General features: G+C 42.0%; 2 long non-coding RNA genes across 4 annotated transcripts; one reads left to right on the top strand and one right to left on the bottom strand.

Moving 5' to 3' along the window:
- Positions 1 to 2,697: 2,697 nt before the first annotated feature.
- On the bottom strand, positions 2,698 to 12,413 carry LOC308478761. Of its 3 annotated transcripts, XR_013987232.1 has the most exons (4): positions 12,225 to 12,359; positions 10,659 to 10,748; positions 7,723 to 7,809; positions 2,698 to 2,979 (listed from the first exon to the last, which is right to left on the bottom strand). It is a non-coding gene; the product is annotated as an uncharacterized lncRNA (long non-coding RNA). The 3 variants fall into 3 exon arrangements; XR_013987233.1 differs by lacking the exon at positions 7,723 to 7,809; XR_013987231.1 differs by lacking the exon at positions 7,723 to 7,809 and having other exon boundaries at positions 2,703 to 2,979; positions 10,659 to 10,849; positions 12,225 to 12,413.
- Positions 12,414 to 12,481: 68 nt separating this feature from the next.
- Positions 12,482 to 16,094, top strand: LOC308478779. Its single transcript, XR_013987259.1, has 2 exons — positions 12,482 to 12,597; positions 15,123 to 16,094. It is a non-coding gene; the product is annotated as an uncharacterized lncRNA (long non-coding RNA).
- The last annotated feature ends 3,240 nt before the right edge of the window (positions 16,095 to 19,334 follow it).

The raw sequence follows: 19,334 nt of genomic DNA, 5'->3' as shown, positions 1-19,334 counted from the left end.
AGGATGGGCTCTGTAATTCTGGAGTGTCCCACTCAAATCGGGACAGTTGAGTGGCATGCTTTAGGGTACCTGATTTTAGACCTGTAGCTTGTCACCTACCCTAAGTATTTGTGTGGAGGTTATCCTGACATGTTATCAGTACACCTTGCCTCCTAAGTCCTCTCTTACTGGCTCAGCAAGCCTTAGAATTGCTTGTTTGCTTTCCTGTTATAAATGCCTCTTACCAGTTCATGCTTATTTCAGACAACCAGGATGTATTTCAATTTACAAGAAACTCCAGTAACGAAGCATTCCTCTCCCTCGTCACTTTGAATCCTTTTATGAAACCAACTGTTTAGTTGTTTAACTTGGCAAAGAGGGCGTGAAAACTCAGCTCTTTCATAACTTCGTTTTAAATATATAACACGCACCAACAATAAAAGAGAGGCTGAAATTATATACTTTCTGAGAAAAATGCTATGTTTTTAGGCCTCTCTAATAACCTGATCCTGAGCGCAGGAGCTAGCACATCAGCTGTGACATTTACAATTTCCACAATAGGCATAGAAAAAAGGGTTGCTGACCCAGGACAGAATGTCTCTTCTGAGAAGATGCTTCCTGTGGTACACATGTGTATAAACCAAAAGCAAAAATGGAAAGTATACTTCTGGCTTCAGAAATATTCACATCCAGAATGAACTTGCTGTTTATCGTTTGCAGCCAATATTATCTACAATGAAGGGTTTTTAATTATGCTTTGTGATTTTAAGACTACCTCTGATGTATTTTTATTTTATTTTTTGTGATTTTCAGTTATATACATTTCAATAGTCTTACAGTTATTTTGACATTTCAAAACTTGACTTCCTTCCTCCTCTTTCTGCGGTTCTTTAAATTCATGTTTATCACTTGCTGCATATTCTAATTTAAATTAAGTTATTCTTTTATTCATCTACTTTAAAATTTTAATTCTTATGAAACTGCAGGTTATTACAATAATCCTCCCAATGCAATGTCCTTATCTGTTACAATTTATTTGTACATATTTAATAAACCATTTCCATTCATATATATATATATACACATATATACATATATATAGTTTGTTGTCTTGATTTCTTATTTTTCCGGTAAGTTTTGCCATTTCTGCATAATCCATGAGTTTTTGTATCCAGTCTTCTTTCGTCGGGACTTCTTGTTGTTTCCGTTAGGGGGCAAATAATATTCTTGACGCTGTAATCGCATACATGAATAAACTTCAATACTGTTTAGGTAGTTCTACCCCTGTAATGATGGAAGGCACAAGGAGAAGGGGACGACAGAGGACGAGATGGTTGGACAGTGTTCTCAAATCTACCAGCATGAGTTTGACCAAATTGTGGGAGGCAGTGGAAGACAGGAGTGCCTGGCATGCTCTGGTCCATGGGGTCACAAAGAGTCGAACACGACTAAACGACTAAACAACAACACCCCTGTAATTCCCAGAAGGAAAGCTTCTGGGTTTTTTTTACACATGTGATTTTAAACATCTTTTCCGATTCATTATATATCGTTTCCCAATAAGCTTTAACCTTACTGCGAGACCACCACATATGGTATAAAGTACCTTCTTTCTCTTTGCATTTCAAACACTTATTCAATTTTGATTTATACATAAATAAATAAAATGTATAAAAATGTATATTTTTTAAAAAAATGAATCTCTGATATATTTTTAAATACTGTCATGCCAAGATAGCTCAGTCGGTAGAGCAGGAGACTCTTAATTTCTTGGTCGTGAGTTTGAGCCCCACATTGGGCAAAAGATTCATGCGTTACAGGGACTTAGACTAGATATCCCTTGTGGTCCCTTCTAACGCGGCGATTCTATTATTCACCACTTTGATGTGTGATATTACATGGTTTATAACTTAAATAAATAAATATATATACATAAATGTATCTGTTTATCAAGTAAATCTTACAGGACTAATTATTTTGGATTTTCATTAATTGGGTTATGGTCCTATTTAAGAGGTTTCTACTTTTGAAATAATAAATTAACAGTTGGCAACCAGTATAATAGAATAAACATGGCTGGCTTGGGGAGGCATCTTAGGGACTTCGGTCTGACCTACCCCACACATCATTCCAGCTACATGTAATCTGTGTGTTGATATGTGTAAATGGAGCCATCTATTCTACTGTGCTAGGGACGCGGGTGGCGCTGTGGGTTAAGCCACAGAGCCTAGGGCTTGCCGATCAGAAGGTTGGCGGTTCGAATCCCTGCGATGGGGTGAGCTCCTGTTGCTCGGTCCCTGCTGCTGCCAACCTAGCAGTTCGAAAGCACGTCAAGTGCAAGTAGATAAATAGGTGCCGCTCTGGCGGGAATGTAAATTGCATTTCCGTGCGCTGCCCTGGTTCGCCAGAAGAGGCTTGGTCATGCTTGCCACATGACCCGGAAGCTGTACGCCGGCTCCCTCGGCCAATAAAGCGAGATGAGCGCCACAACCCCAGAGTCGGCCACGACTGGACCTAATGGTCAGGGGTCCCTTTACATTTATTCTACTGTGCTAAGGGATTTTGTAGAGATGGCAGAGATGCTGAAGCCTCTGGCACCGATTGGTTGAGCTGATTTGATGTCTTGGAATACTCATGAAATTTCAACGCCTCGGAAAATGCAACTGACTACATAGAATGCTCTGTAATGGATGTGGGAGGCCGGTTTATCTTTCACACAGGCTCCGAGGATAGGAGAAGTTGGGGCAGACTGAGAACTAGAAAACTGAGTTAGCAAAGTCTGGGAAACTGAGTCACTTGGGGCCCTAAGAAGTAGTGGAGCTAAGTAGCAGGAAACTCAGAGACAAAATGATTGAACAAAGAGAATCAGCCCAAGGTGTACATGAGTAGGCTTTGTACAGACCTTCGTCTGACTGTGTGAAGGCCAAAAACAGCACCATCATGATCCCACTCCTTCTTCCTCCACACATTCATTATACCTGATGGATTGTTTTAACAGGCCTAGAAAAACAAGGAAACGAGACAAATAGGATGTTGCTGGAAAATCTATGATTCATACCTGCTACTTATAGCAGGGAGATTTGTTTTTGGAGTCTGCAGGGCAATCAGAGGTCAAGTCAAGAGCTTTGGTCTATGATTTCCTAGTCCACAGATTGGCCTTTTTTCTAAGAATAGCTGAGCACTATGCTCGCTTCCAGGATTCCTGCACAGTTATGCATGTGTTGTCATATGCATCCGTAACTGAAGCAAGCTGATCGTTTCATGAAGTTACATGTCATGGTTACATGTAGCTGAATCAAAACCACCTAGATTATCAAATTACTACTTGACGGAAATGTGCCAAATAATTCCATGGCCGTCAATGGTGCGATTGTGCTGGTAGTTTGTTGCAGTTTTACTGTCAGCCAGGATAGCTCAGTTGGTTAGACCGTGGTGCTGATAATACCAAGATTGCAAGTTCGATCCCTGCATGGGACAGCTGCATATTTCTGCATTGCAAGGCGTTGAACTAGATGTTCCTTGGGTTCCCTTCCAACACTACTGGCCAATGGTTAGTACAATAAAGTTATTTGAATTGGATTGAACTCTACAATTCTTCGATTCCAAATTTGCCCCATTATCTGGCGAGCATAATCAAATCATAGTAATTTGGCATTTCATGATTACTTCCTCCAATCTAATTTAGAATGACTTGGGACACAAAAATAAATTTCCAAGTCTCTTTAAAAAGGTAAAGGTAAAGGGACCCCTGACCATTAGGTCCAGTCGTGACCGACTCTGGGGTTGTGGCGCTCATCTTGCTTTATTGGCCGAGGGAGCCAGCGTACAGCTTCCGGGTCATGTGGCCAGCATGACTAAGCCGCTTCTGGTGAACCAGAGCAGCGCACGGAAATGCCGTTTACCTTCCTGCCGGAGCGGTACCTAGTATTTATCTACTTGCACTTTGATGTGCTTTTGAACTGCTAGGTTGGCAGGAGCCGGGACTGAGCAATGGGAGCTCACCCCGTCGTGGGGATTCGAACCGCCAACCTTCTGATCAGCAAGTCCTAGGCTCTGTGGTTTAACCCACAGCGCCACGCGCATCCCTTACTTACTAATTCTATCCAGTTCTTCTTTCCCCAAGAGCCTAGGTTGGCTCATATGGGAAACCTATGGCCCTCCTGATGTTATTGGACTAGAAATTCCATCATCCCTGACAGTTGTCAATGCTGGGAGTCGTAGACCAACATCTGTAGGACCACAGGTTGTGCCATTCCTAATCAAGACAGTCTACCCAGTTTCAGACTTTCAGTCTTAGATATGCCAGCACAGGAATAGGTTGCATTGACTTTAATGGGACTTACTGCCAGGTAAGCGTAAGCTAAGAGTTTGTGGCACAGCAGATGCTTTGCATTCAAATGGCCCCAGGTTCAATGGCCCCTGGCATCTCCAGGGAGGGAAAGACTCTTAGAGTCTTTGGAGAGCTGTTTCCAATCAGCAAAGACAATGTTGAGTTGGACTGTTAACCTGACTCGGTGTCTAAGACAGCATCTTCCATGTTTAGGGCTGCAGCCTCCGTTACAATCCTAAGCAGTCCTTAATGTGGGGGCTTAAACTGAGAGAGCAATAATTTGAACATCTTGCTGAAATCACGAGAAACATTTTATAAAATCTCAGCATGTAGGGCTTGACATCTTTACTGTGTTTTCTGCATAGATGCAGTAACTCATATGCTGTTGCTGAGAAATCATTGTAATACGTAGGGAAAGGAGCAGCATGAAACCTGATACAATTTCAGCTTTAGCTTCTCTCTGTGGCGGATTTAAATAGGGCCTCTGCAAGAAGTTTAATGTACCCTTTGTGTAGATTACTCTGATCTCTCGTCATAAAGTTCACCCGCCCAGATAAGTATATTCAAAATAGGCTTTCATTAGTCCAAAATAACATACAGCAAAGCAGGTCAAGGGGGATTAAAGCGTATCCTAGCCCAAGATTTGTCTTTAAGACAATGAAAAGGAAAATGTGAAAAGATAATGCTGCGATTCCGTCTGTCTCGGGGAATAAAAGTTCCTCTTAAAATGTACGGGTGGCTTAAGCAAGCACATCAGAGCAGACGAGAGCACACTTGCAGTCCACGAGGAGCACATTACTCTGCAAGAAAGCCCCTGTTGAACTCCCATGGTAAGGAGGTACTTAGCATGAATAAAGGAGGCCGATTCGGGCTCAGAGTGAACACAGAGCTATTCTGCGAAGCACCTTATCAGCACTTAAATGTGGCTGATGAATATTTAGATTTTCATTGTCAAAAGGCAGTCCTGAAAGGGATGTTATTTCCCAGCTAAAGTACTGTCTCGTTTCATCGAAATCACAAAGCATCTGAGATTTTAGGCTGAAGTTGTCCAGCCTGTGTCCACTCTAGGTATGGGCCACCATCCCTTAGCCAGAGTTCTTGCACAGCCAATAGCTGTGGACGAGAGGTCTTGAAATGTTTCAGTCGTCTTAGCCAGGCGTGGGCTGGAAACTGCTAGCATTATTTTGCCTGAGAACCATGGACATTCTCTCTCTCCCCCCGCCCCATTATTAATGCATCATTTTGTCCTATAGGTACCACTTCACTCACTCTTTTTCTGTGTTTGTTTGTTATTTTTATTATTTATACAATTTACACACCGCCCATTATCGGAAGATCCCAGGGCAGTGTACAACATTAAAAACACATTACAGAACATCAGTGATAAAAACACAATAAGAAGCATATTGGTAAAGGTACCCCTGACTGTAAGGTCCAGGCACGGACGACTCTGGGGTTGCGGCGCTCATCTCGCTTTACTGGCGGAGGGAGCAGGTGTACAGCTTCCGGGTCATGTGGCCAGCATGACTAAGCCACTTCTGGCGAAACCAGAGCAGTGCACGGAAATGCCATTTACCTTCCTGCCAGGGTGGTACCTATTTACTTGCACTTCGAAGTGCTTTTGAACTGCTAGGTTGGTAGGAGCAGGGACCGAGCAATGGGAGCTCACCCCGTCCCAGGGATTTGAACCACTGACCTTCTGATCGGCAAGTCCTAAACCTAAACCACAGAGCCACCTGCGTCCCTAGAAGCATACTGACAGATAGCCTAATAATAAAATAGTCATCCTATTTTATTCCCCCACACTTTCACAGGCCATCGATTATTTAATAGACATAAAGAGGAATGTTTTTGCCCAGTAATGATGGCACCAGGCAAGCCTTTCTAGGGAAAGCACTCCACAATATGGCACTTTATGATCTGCATGGCATGGGCTCACCTGTCGGGGGGGGGGATGTTACATGTTCAGAGAGCTCATGTGCCATTATGGCTAGATGGAGCCTCTTCCATTCATTTTATTCCATGAATCTCCGAAGCAGTTTCTTTTCCTGTTGAGCAGCCGCCATATTTAATCCTAGACAATACAAACCTTACTGTACAGAACACCTCTCCCCCCCCCCCCATTGTGGATTTCTAAAATCAGTTAAGAGCAGTCTATCATACATGCCACATCCAGAGCACATAGAGATGCAATCTCACTGGTTATTCCACAACTCTGGAAATTCCTTCCACTTGCATTTCACCAGCACATAAGGCTAGGTTTCTTCCACATGCAATATTTTACTCTAGGTCAACATTTGGTATTCTTATATAAGTTTTGTTTTCTTTTTTTAAGTTTAACAAGATATATTTTTAACTTGTGTTTTTCAGAAGCAAGTGTATTCTGGTGGCTATGAACTGGCCTCCCTATTAACAGGCTGGGTCAGACTGATCTAATTTTTGATTTATTTATTTTTTAGCTTATATTTTTATATTGGTTTTTATTTTTATATTGGCAGAGGGCCTTCTCTGCAGTAAATAAACAACTGTCTGACTTTTAGAAGACATCTGAAGGCAGCCCTGTATTGGGAAATCTTTCATGTTTGATGCTTTATTGTATTTTTAATATTTTGTTGGGAGCCGCCCAGAGTGGCTGGGGAAACCCAGCCAGATGGGCGGGGTATAAATTATTATTATTATTATTATTATTATTATTATTATTATTATTTAACAGTTTATTAATCAGAGTACACATGATCAGGGCAGAGCCCAAACCTAAATAAATAAAATAATGCAAATAATACTATGAATTCTAACAATACTATGAAAACAGCAATCTGATTTCGGTTAGCCGGCTCCGAGTATGAGGCCATTGGATTTAATTTGCACCTACTCAGGTACAAAGCTACAGGTTGCCTTTACCATGGATGCATGGCAGAGCCATGGGGCCTCTATCATGTTGACGAATTGCATTGCAATGTGTAGTTCAGTTACAGGATCTCCAATGCAGACCAATGCAAGAAGGAACTCTCAGCCACCATCATCATGATGGAAGGGCTGGTGCAAGGTTAACGTTGTCACAGGTAAGGACCAAAGTAGATAGGACAGTGGGAGATACCGAATCCCTGCTATGTTCCTTGTATGCCTTTGCCCTTTGAGGTCTAGAGCCACCCCTCTTCTCCAGCATGGCAGTCCCACTACGGACTGGAGGGTGCAGTCACCGCCACCTTTCCCTCGCCAATCATGTCACTGTGCAAGAATTGTTTTCTTTTGGTGCCTGGGTTTCTGCCCCTTTTCATGCATTCCTTTCGCGAGAGGCGCGCGGAACTTGCCAAGCCCCAATACGGGAGATTTCCATTTTGTAAATAAAGTTGAAAAATAACATCGCTTCTCCAACAAGAGTTGGCAAAAATTAATAGTAATGAGTTAATTACCATTGCCAGCTGCCTGCAAAAAGGGAGGAGAGAGATGATGGGGGGGAACGAGGTCCTGTAGGCAAGAGCCTTCTGCCTTTCTGCCTGCTGGAAAAAAAAAATTAAAATCTACATTCTAGAAAACATAAAACAAAACTTTTGTGGCTGTGCATTTTGTTTAGACATATATTACATAGCACCTTTCGATGGCCCACAGCAAAGCTTTTAAATTCTCCATATCCAGCCAAATCTCTCTCTCCTTTCATATTTATAACACATTTTACTAGCTCTAAAAAGGTGAAAAACAATCACCCGGAGGAATCGACGGTTGTCGAGTTGTACCACCCTCGCCGTGGAAAAAGGACCATCTGCAACTTTTAAATAATGTCTGAATCCTATTTAGAATTTCCAGCCCTTTGGATATCAAGTCTGTGTATGCCTGCCTGATTGATTCACTTTTTAATGAACTGGGAAAGCTTGAACAGTCAAAACCTGAAATCTGTACCTCCCCACCTCCCTCTTCATATCCCCCTGCAGTAGCTGACTGATTATATTTCAAGTCATTACAGGATTAATACATCTGGCCTAAAATATCTTTTCCCCAAACTTCATCAATAAAAAAGAAAAAAAGTTGTATACCAGTCTTGGTCCTGCTATCTCAATTTCACACCGGATCTGCTCGCTTTTACCTGTAAAGCGTCGGTATCATATCAGTTCTTCAGAACTGCCAACTCTGCTGATGTCTAAAACCTACTAATGTCAAGGCCTTGCATAAGCTTAGAGTATTTAAGAGAACATCTTGAGCTTCTGCTATGAACCACATCAGCATACTGAACTAGCAGCCTAGGCATGGCTTTATTGAAAGTAATGAAATAAGATAATCCACAAAAGCCACTTAAATGGAATGAAGCTGGGATGCCTTTCCTCTGAATTCACAGTGCAAGGTGTGTGTGTGTGTGTGTGTGTGTGTGTGTGTGTGTAGATATATATATATATATATATATATATATATATATATATGCTATTAAACCATTAACAGCCTGATCTTAGGCATGTTTACTTAGAAGCAAGTTCTCCCAAGTAAGAGGCTGTGTGATCGCAGCTTAGGATGAGAGGGGAAGAGAGAGAGAGAGATCTATTCATTCAGTTCACACTCCTTATCATTCTAAAAAGGATCCTTTTAAAAAAAACAACATTAGAAATTATTTACCCCCCGTGAAAGCTTACAATTGTTTACAAAAAATCATCTCCACACAAGCTACAAGCTGCCACCTTCACTACGTTGTGCAGGAAAGTTATGTGTTTGTTTATAACCGAGCATCAATTCTTCAATATATTTCGCTCTGGAACAAGATACATATAAAAATTCTTACTGAGCTTAATGTTGCAGCAAATAATGCAGATATAGTAAGCATGCAGGATTTATCGGTTGCCATAATGTCGTATCACATATTCTAAATATATATGCGCTGAGTGATATATACACATTCACGTGCAAACCAAATGAAAATATATTTAGTCAAAGAAGTGATGGATTGCGTTTGCTTTAATTATTCTACTCGGCAAGGAGGAGAATCTGAGATCAAGCACAGCCTGGATCGAGAGGTGCTTGATGGAAATAGGGCCAAAGGAACAATACAGACCTCTAAACTGTGTGTGCTACCTTTTTCTTTGCTTTCTGTTCCTACAATTGGCTTTAAACACACACACACACACACACACACACACACACACACACACACAGACCCCAGTCTGTGTGTTTCTCCTGCCCACTCATCAAGGTGACCATGTGCCCTTTTGGACAGAGGATATTTCTCTATTTGAAGAGCTGTCCAGTCATAGAATCATAGGATTGTAGACTTGGAAGGGACCCTGAGGATCATCTAGTCCAATCCGCTGCAAAGCAGGAATATGCAGTTGTCCCATATGGGATTGAACCTGCAACCTAGGCATCATCAGCACCTTGCTCTAACCAGCTGAGCTATCCAGCCAATTCAAAGAGAACAAACCTTAATGAAGGGAAGCAAGAGCGGCCTTGAAGTTGCCCATCCATAATTAGTATCTAGAGAGCAGACTCTGCTCCACTACAGTGAAAGGTAGTGTATTTCCGTTTACATTATACTATTTTAAAGCTATCTCCAAATTAACATCTATACGTATAAATTAGCATATGCAAATCCATACCCTCTTTTGTTATCTTGGTGAGACATTGCCTCTTTTTTACATGGCCAGCCTAATATTCTTCCACTCGAGCATTCCCTGGACTGAGGCACTCAAAAATATCGGGTGCCATCAGACAGACCACTGGGCCAATAGATGCTCCAAGCAGTACCAAATTTAGTACATGTTGCACAGCAAGAAGCTCTCATCTACTCTACAGCACTGATCTTTCCTTCCAGCATCCTGATGCCCCTACTTTTATTCTGGGTACCCCTGAAACGGTTCCATCAAGTCCTACCATTGCTGGCCAGAGGTTCAGATTATAGCCCATTGGTGGTTGACCTTGGATCCTATTGAAATCAATGACTGAACTTCATTGTGATTTAAGTTTCCATTGAAATCAACGGGAATGCAACTAACATAGTTTGGATTAAGGCATAATGCTCTTGACAGTTGGCCTAACAGGTTCATGATGTTAGAATTGTGGGAGGAATTCAGTGCCGCACTCTGCCATTTCAGCTTGCCCAACAGAATAATCAGATTGCAATCTGGCTTTAGGCTCAGATTTGGCACCAAAATGGCCTTGGTCACCCTGACTGATTACTCCTATTTGGAGATGGGCATGGGGAGTGTAACACTATATTGGTTCTCCTTCATTTCTCAATATCTTTCAGTACCATTGACCATGGTATTCTCCTGCATTGGTTTTTTATGGCTTGGGAGTTAGAGGCACTGTATTACAATAGTTCTGCAAAGAACTGATCCCAGAGACTAGCAGATGGAGACTCCTGCTTTACCTGTTGACACTTATGCTGTTGGGTTCTACAAGATACTTTCTTGTCCCCGATGCTCTTTAACATCCATATGAAGCTATTGGAAGCCATCACCTAGACATATAGAGTATGATGCCATTAGTATGCAGATAGCATGCGACTCCATTCCCATTCCATCTGAATCAGGAGAAGCCATTTAGGTGCTGGATAGATACCTGGAAGCAGCAATGAGCTGCATTAGGGCCAATAAACTGAAAGTGAATCCTGATAAGATCAAAGTACAGTTTGTGGAGCCAGGAGTTTGGTAGGCAGCCTGTTCTGGGTGGTGTTGCACTCCCCCCGAAGAAGCAGGTTCATAGCTCTGGGGGATGCTACTGGAGACGTCATTATCTCTAGAAGCCTGGTGGCAGAGGTGGTATTAGGGTGGAACAGCTGGTACAGCAGAATTGGGCACCATGCTGCAGGGGCCTCCACAACAATGCTACAAGAGGCAGATTTTGAGAGCCCAACGTCCACCACTGCTAATGGCTTCAGGAGCACTATCTCTGGTTGGTTTGCCAGCTATGGCCGTTTCTGGACCAAGAAAAGCTTAGCTAGTGACCCCTCAATCTTTAGTCACCTCTCAGTTAGATGACTGCAATGCTCTCTATGCAGGGTTACCCTTGAATATGCTCCAGAAGTTGCAGCTGTGCAGAATGACTGGCACTGCAAGAAAAATTGGACCAGCAATGCAGTCTTCCAAGCCAGATTGTCATGGACAGTTTCCTTCTGCTAGCCTTATAGAAGGCACACTCATTGTTTCAGTGCTGGGTGTAGTGGACAGAAAATTACTAGAAGACAGGCACTAACCTCACCTGAGGCTCTACTACTCTCAAGCTCCCTTGTGCTTTTAATACACACACACACACACACACACACACACACACACACACACACACACCAAAGTGCAGGTCTCAAAAGAGCCCATCTCATTCCTTTCTCCTCTTGTCATTCTACTCTTCTACTCCCTGCACAGAGAGCTCCCAAGAATCCCAAGAGATGCAGCCTGGTGCACAACCTAAATAACATTTTAATAGAGAGAAAAGGTGATATCTGAAGGAGTAACATTCTGCCCTCCTTTTAAAGCCACCACCAAGTAGGTTTCAGTAACTCCGCTACCGATTTTCAACACCTTTTTGAGCCACAGCAATTAAACTGAAAATTGGGGGGCAGAGTCAGCTCGGCTTTGATGTAATTAAAGGTATGATCTATTTCATTTAAACACCCCTGCGAACGCTCTCCTTAAAGCAACAAATATGAACAGGAGTCCATCTGCAAGGATTTTCTTCTTCTTCCCAAGTCTTCAAAAGAGCCTTTTAGGGATGAAGCCAGAATTATAATTCTGAAGGGTGTCATGTACACTTCCACAAATGCCTCATTACCTATGCCTCATTCAGAAAGGCTGTAGTTGGAAGATCAGAAAGCAACTCAGAGGGAGCCGTGTTACAATAACCCAAAGTCTTTTGGTATTCTGTAATAAAGCACCACACTTGTTTATGTAATCACAGAATTGGACAGTTCCATATTCAAGTATGATCGATGGCCCAGTACCTGCTTGGAGTATTTGCTGCTGTGCAGGTTTTGCGTTCTTGCTACATTTACAGCAAGAAAGCTCCCCTCCCTTAATTCCTTGGGTGAAATCCAGACTTTATGCATAGAACGATATTGGCCACAATGCAGCAATTGAATACCAAAAGCTCAGACATGGCTTTTCCCAGTTGTCAGCTACGGAACAGCTTGCTCTTTGCATTCCATCGACGACAATGGGAACCAGCTGTGCACGTGGTTCTTTGGAACCCAGCCATTGCCAGCACTGGGCTTGCATTTTCTACCTTGATTCAGAGACGGCGTGGCTTATTGCCTCTCTGTCACACAAACGCACATACCCACACATCACAAGGTCAGTGTGCAGGAGGGAGCATGAGTGAATGGCAAATGACCCAGTTTCCCTGCAGGTGCTAAGTGCAGGTGCTAAGCTGCCTGAAGGCCACTTTTGAAACATATTAGCTTGGTGCCCAAATAGCTATTCTGTTCATTGGGGGACTCCAGTCCAGCAGAGGCTCCCACTGGCAAAAGGGAAGAAACAGACCCTCCAAGTGTCCCTATTTTCGAGGGACGTCCCTGATTTAGAGAAGCTGTCCCGGTTTCTGATTTGATCCCAGAATGTCCCACTTTTCCTTAGGATGTCCCTATATTCATTGGGGAAATGTTGGAGGGTATGGAATTATGCAACACCTGAACCAAGGAGATAAGTAATTATACAGCCTTTAGAAGACATCTGAAGGCAACCCTGCATAGGGAAGGTTTTTCATGTTTAATGTTTCATTGTGTTTTTATATATGTTGGAAGCTGCCCAGAGCTGGGGCAACCTAATAAGATGTGTGGGTTATAAATAGTAAAATTATCATTATGGAATAGGACGTCCCTACTTTCATCGGATAAATGTTGGAGCGTATGAAGAGAGGAAATTTTCACCGATTTACCCAACACCACCTCCCATGTTATTCTCCAATCTTCCAGAACAGATTTACTGGGGGCATAGAGAACCACAAGGGCGGAGGAGAAGGGAGCTTGGCCTCTCCACGCCATTACCAGTGAAAGTATTCCACTGATGGAGTTCTTCTTATGCAAACTTGGGATTCAAGCCTATAAAGATGCTCTGAACCTACCTATTATTATTATATAATAATAGCAGCACATTGCCAGTGTTAGCAACTCCTGTCTGTAGTAGTTACAAGGCGAAGCCCAGCTTAGAAAGAAGATAATACTAATCTATGTTCCATCACTCCACTCAGAACAAAAGCTAAGAAATTCATGCAAGAACACAGTACCACACTCTGTCCTTACCTAGTTTACGATGGCAGCTTAAATATTGCCTGTTTGCTTTTCACATTCTAAGCAACTCATAGCAGCATACATTTGCCACTAAAACCCATGTTTAACCTCATATCAAAACTATGACGTAGGTTAGCTTGAGAAACAGTTAGTGTATGGAACAGCAAGACACATGTCCAAGGAGAGGAAATATGGGGCTATGCAGATGTTAAGATTCGAAGTCTCATCAGCTCCAGCTAGAATGGCCAATAAGCAGAGATGACAGGAGTTTATCAGCATCTGAACAGCCACAGATTTCTACACCCATATTCTAGTTTCTAGCAGGGGCTTTGAGTTTCCTTCGCTGTACATTCATTAAGTTAACAGAGGCACTCATTTAATAATTCCCTATGTTCAATCAGCCCAATTAAACCACTGTGGTAAAGACATAATATTTTTGCTCCTTTGATGCTTCTATTTATTCTATAAATATTTGGTCACCCTTCTGCGACTCTTTTTACTAAGCCGGTGCCCTGAAATTCATTAAAATTTTGCACAGCAAAATGATAACCTTAATTATAAAGACAACCTGCATGACCCAAATTACTCGATGCATTAAAGCAATCCTAGATGCCATCGGAGGTTGTTCACATATCTTTGCCCTCAAAGCTTGAGAGAAAGAAAGTGTGTCCATGCATGCACGAAAGGGAATAAAGAGTCTGAGGAAACATACCTCTTTCTCGACAGGTCCACAAATTCATGTTATGTCTTGCACTAAGTAGAAGGAATGGAGTGGGGGTTTTTTATTTTGCGGGGGACAGGATTCTTTGCGCATTTTCTGTGTTGCTGCATCTGCCCATTCAGCTGTGGGCAGAAGGGTGCCACACAGACAATTGTGGCCCATTAACAGGTAAAATCCAGTCCAAACTGCATTCATTCCCGGACCAATCATATGTGCAGTGATGAGGCAAGCTAGCGAGACAAGCACAAATCGTTCGTTTCTCGGGAAGAATTTGAGGGCAAAGTTTTAGCTGCAGAAAGTTTGAGAGGGCAGAAAGTCGAGAGGGCAGCATCACACACCATACAGAGACAGAGCCAAGTGATACTCACTCTCAGTCTACCTCACAGGGTTGTTAAGAGGATAAAACAGAGACAGAAAAATGCAGGCACACTACACGGCCTTGAGAAATGTGGGATGTAAACATACAAACAAATAAAATAATTGCTTCACTGTTCAAAGCATATTTTGGGTTTGTTCCGGGGATTTTCATTCATACTGTTTCACAGTCAAGTGAGGTTTTATCGGGAGATATGGGGTGACAGTACTCTTAAGCTGACTGAGGTAAATGGAAGAATAATGTCTATGCTGGATTCGGCCAATGTTTTTACTAAAAGTAAAAATACCTAAGGGAATCTATCATGGAAGGAAGTGGCAGAATGGAAGGCCAATCCTCACTACCTCCTTTCCCCACCCCCCAAAAAAGAGTTAAGCAAATTCACACCCTCGTTCTACATGGTGGTGCAATCTTAACTGCCTATTTCGAAGCATTTCGCGTCCATGGAACTTACATCTCTCGCCAGCGTGTGCTTAGGATCAAGGAGTGCCCAAGATTTTTGTTTGTTTTAATAGATCAGGCCGAAGCATGAAGAAGAAGAAGAAGATGATCAAGAGGTTCTTAAATTGTAAGGAAAGCCTTGCAAGTTTTCATTGCATATGAGTGGCCATCTCGGAAACAATCCCTTCAGATCGGTTCTGTTCTAGCCTTTCGTTTAATTGCAGTTAAAAGGAGAAAAAAGACGCCCGCCTTTAAAACTCTAACAAGTCAGAACCCGCTTCGCATTACTGGCATCAGAGTCCACAGCGTGCAGTCCGTTTTAACAGTCAGTCTGAAGTCAAAAGCACACTCTCTCGAATGCATCCCCATCCCTGCGAAATTTCAGCAAAGCAATGCCATCTCTCCCCCCCCCCTTTCCCACAAACCCCCACCTCCATCGCCCAAACATGGCAATAACTTTATACACTGCAGGTTGAACGTGCAGAAATCAGCCCTGACTTGTCTTTGCTCTTAGTATGCTTGCGATGAGATCATTGTGCTCCCACCGAGAGCTCAAATTCTTCAACTTGACAAAAGACATAGGTGAACGTGTCACAGTTTTACTGTTATGCGGAGAGCTCCGATCTGGTAAAGATAACAAGAGCCCGTTCAGCGCTTGCCTATGCTCCAAATGTGTGTTAATCTAAAATGGCTGCCCGGTAATACTTTAATTGCAGTTTCATGGCAACAAATTGCCACTTAACTGTAATAAATTTTATTGCGGCTTAGCAGGGCTAACAAAGCAGGCATGCACCTGAAAGAGGAGGACGACAATGGAAATCCAGAACTTTATGTTCTGCACAGTATGTCACGGCGGAGGAGAGCAAGCTACAATGCCAAGGTAGCACCACACCAAAAGCATTTAGCATAAAAGGAGCTATACATGCCACAATCTCACTTCTCATCACTGAAATGCCTTTCCAGGACTGCACATTCAGTACCAGCATGCTGCAAACTTTTGAGATTTTCAATTAACCTAGATGACCAATAAATACAATCTCATTTAGTAGCAGGTTTGTTTTTTCCACTTTTTAAAGAAAAACCTGAATACTAAGTAACATAGGTTGGTAGCTCATCCATAGAGTCATTTAACATGGATAGTAAACTTCTGTAGCTCCATTAGTTTTCTGTTGTCCTCTAAATCACTGCCTTCCCACACTTTCTCCTCTCTCAGTCTGGGTTTTCTCATACTCGCTCCTTTTTGGGAGTATCCTGGCAGGAGAAAATGCAGATTGAGGGAGGGGGAGATGTGGGAAGGCGGTGGTCTTCTAAATAGTGCAATGTTTATAGGGTGGGTGGGTGGGTGTAGCTTCTGATACTACATAACCAGGCCAAATAAAACTACGACCAGAAAGACAGTATATTTTATGGCAAACAGAATTTGGTTTGGAAGCTGTGCCCATGTGCCTGCTAGGATGGGTAGATTTCATAACTAGAATTTCTGGTGAATGACAAAGTAGACCTACATCTTTACAGATACATATACGGTACATAGCATGGATTCTAGAAATCGACTGTAACAAGTGCAGGGAGAGAAGGGCAAGTATGATCAAGTATGGTTAATCTCCATTGCATTTTAAGGGGGAGGAGACACCAAAAACATTTGCTCACATAAGAGCAAATATCCCAACACACAAACTCACACACAGCCTTCCACCATTAGAACCTGTTTTTATTGTTTGATATGCCTCCAGTTTCGAGAGTGCTTTACCCCAGGCAAGAATACTAGTTAAATATGTTCCATTGTATATTCATAGCTCCATCAGTCCTCCTCCAATTTAGCACATCAAAGCAAAGGCTTCATCACTTGCATGTGGATTATGCTAACATGAGTGACATTTGTAATCTTATAGGTCTCCAACTTAAGAAATGCTTTTAAGCCTGCTATTAAATAGGTAGCTGTGCTTTAAGAACCAGTCATATAATAGTTTATTTAAAGCCTTAATGAACTTCAGCCTCTTCGTTGCTAAATGCCACACTATATTACTTACAGAAAATTATTAGCCATCATCTTAGTACTTCTAGGTTATATTAAACAACTGTAAACCTGGCATGTACAGCTTTCACAGCAGCAGAATGAGCGCTTATAGGCGGAAAGAATGAATTTTAAAAGGATATCTACAACAGCACTAATACGGGAGCTTTATACTCCTATGTCTCAGAAGATCTTCTCAAAAGAATTCAGACAGCATAATTCAAAGCACCCATTGGCTCAAACATTGTTAGGGTTCACCTCTGTGGCATAGTCTGAAATGACTTTGTATTTCATTGCTTGGTCCTCAGATTTTCACCAAAACTGTTTTCAGGAAGTGACACAGAAATTTTTGTTTAGTAAAATGAGAGACAGACAGACAAGTCCTTCCTATGCATATTAAGACAGCAAACTGCTTAATTGTTTGTTTGAGACCTGGTTGTTTGATGGAACACAAAGGAGTCACAGGATCACAATCCCCCCCCCCAAATGTCCCAATTTCCAACTGAGAGGCAGATTGTAACATCCGAATGCGGCAAAACAGGGTTGGAAGGCTGTGGATCTATGCAACTACATTTTGTCAGAGAAGACCACTGAAATTGATATGTCTAAGTTAGGCCTGCCCTTTAATGTCAAGGGATCTACTTTGAGGAGGACTAAAGTTAGAGAAAACTCACGTTTTCCCAGTATATATATATACATAATGACATGTTGAGGCTTGCTACAAAACTAGAAGTTAGCAAGAGCACGAAGGGTGGAAGGCAATCAAATTTCATTCATGAACAAATGGTTTGATATTACAACTGAACCAGCCCAAAGCATTGACAGGCACTCCAGCAAATGAAACCATTACTTTAAAATGTGCAGCTTAATTTTGATATAATCTTCTCTGCCTTTGTATTTTTGCCCAGGATCTGAAGAATATATACACACCAGTTTCCCAGCTAGCAGTAGAATGGATGGGCATTTCTCACTTTAAAGACTATCGATAGTGTGTTTGGGACATCCACATTAATTTCAGTGGCGTTCCTCAGCTTGCATGGATCAGGTTCACACAAAGCTCCCTTAAGCACACTAAGATAAGGCACAGCACCATCGTTCAAACTACTAGGCTGCAACTCACAGAAGTTAGCCTCCCACAGGGAAATCCTGCTTATTCCTGCAGTGTGGAGGATGCATGTGTCAGTGGCATTTAGTCAAGATCCAGAACTGTGCATGTTGCATCTTCCATTCAGACTTCCAACTAATGCTCCAAACTATCCATTATTTCCATAATGAAAGAGATCCTCCACGTATGCTTAACCCTGTCATAGTGCAGAAATTCCCATGTGGAAGAATTGCCCAGTGTTCCAGGAAATCAGCTGCTGTATTATCAAACTGTATACTGTTCTGAGAATCCATCTTTTTATGAACAATTCATTATATACCTTAGTCTCACTGGGTGGGTATACTCACCAAGCCTCCTCCCGAGTAAGTCCTTGCCTGCTAGAGGTGACTTTCCTGACCCCAATATTATTATTATCCAATTTAAAAGCCTTATTGTCCAAAAGGGTTGTTTGTTCGTTTACATGCATAATCTCAATTACACGAGGTTTGTGTATTGCCTGCCATGAATATTGTATACCAGCCTGTGCTCTTGGATAGCATCCCATGCCTGCAAACGTTGTGTAACGTGTCAGGTTAACTGGATACAATGCAAGGGCTCTGCGTACCTCACCTTCCAGGGCAGACCATTTAATAAAATTTATCAGAAGAGTTGTGCAGCCCTTCGCGACAGTACAATCAAAAGGCCTATAGCCGGAACAAAACTGATTGGCCACTCCCAAACACCAGTCATAATGATACAGAAAGGTTTAAAGTGAAGTGAAAATTCTGCCTGAACATGTGCTGTGTCATTACCAAAGTTTTAAAAGAGTCTTCAAAACACTAGAGAATTTTTAGCTTGACAACCCACATGACTGCACTGTATACAGAGCGATGCAATAGTGTTAGGAAATATACACTTCCTGTTGTTCACAAAGCCTAGATGACTTAGCTGACGAGAGCAAAAAATGAATCACAATACAGGTTTAATGTTGCCATTATCTGCATATCTGAAATACTCAGCAATACTTTTGAGTTCTGTACCATTGCCAAAAGTCACCTATTCTGTAGATTTAAATGCATTCCTTATTTTCATAAACCCATTAGAAAGCAGAAAAAACAGATTCTAAAGTTAAAAGCTGCATAAGAATTCATTTCTGAATGGAAATCTGCTATATTATTATTATAGTGCACTGA

Source organism: Podarcis pityusensis (assembly GCF_964106645.2).
Source record: "Podarcis pityusensis genome assembly, chromosome: 6".
In the NCBI taxonomy this organism is placed as follows: domain Eukaryota; kingdom Metazoa; phylum Chordata; class Lepidosauria; order Squamata; family Lacertidae; genus Podarcis; species Podarcis pityusensis.
The sequence above is the reverse complement of the archived record's forward strand: the minus strand, read 5'-3'. Positions and strand labels throughout refer to the sequence as shown.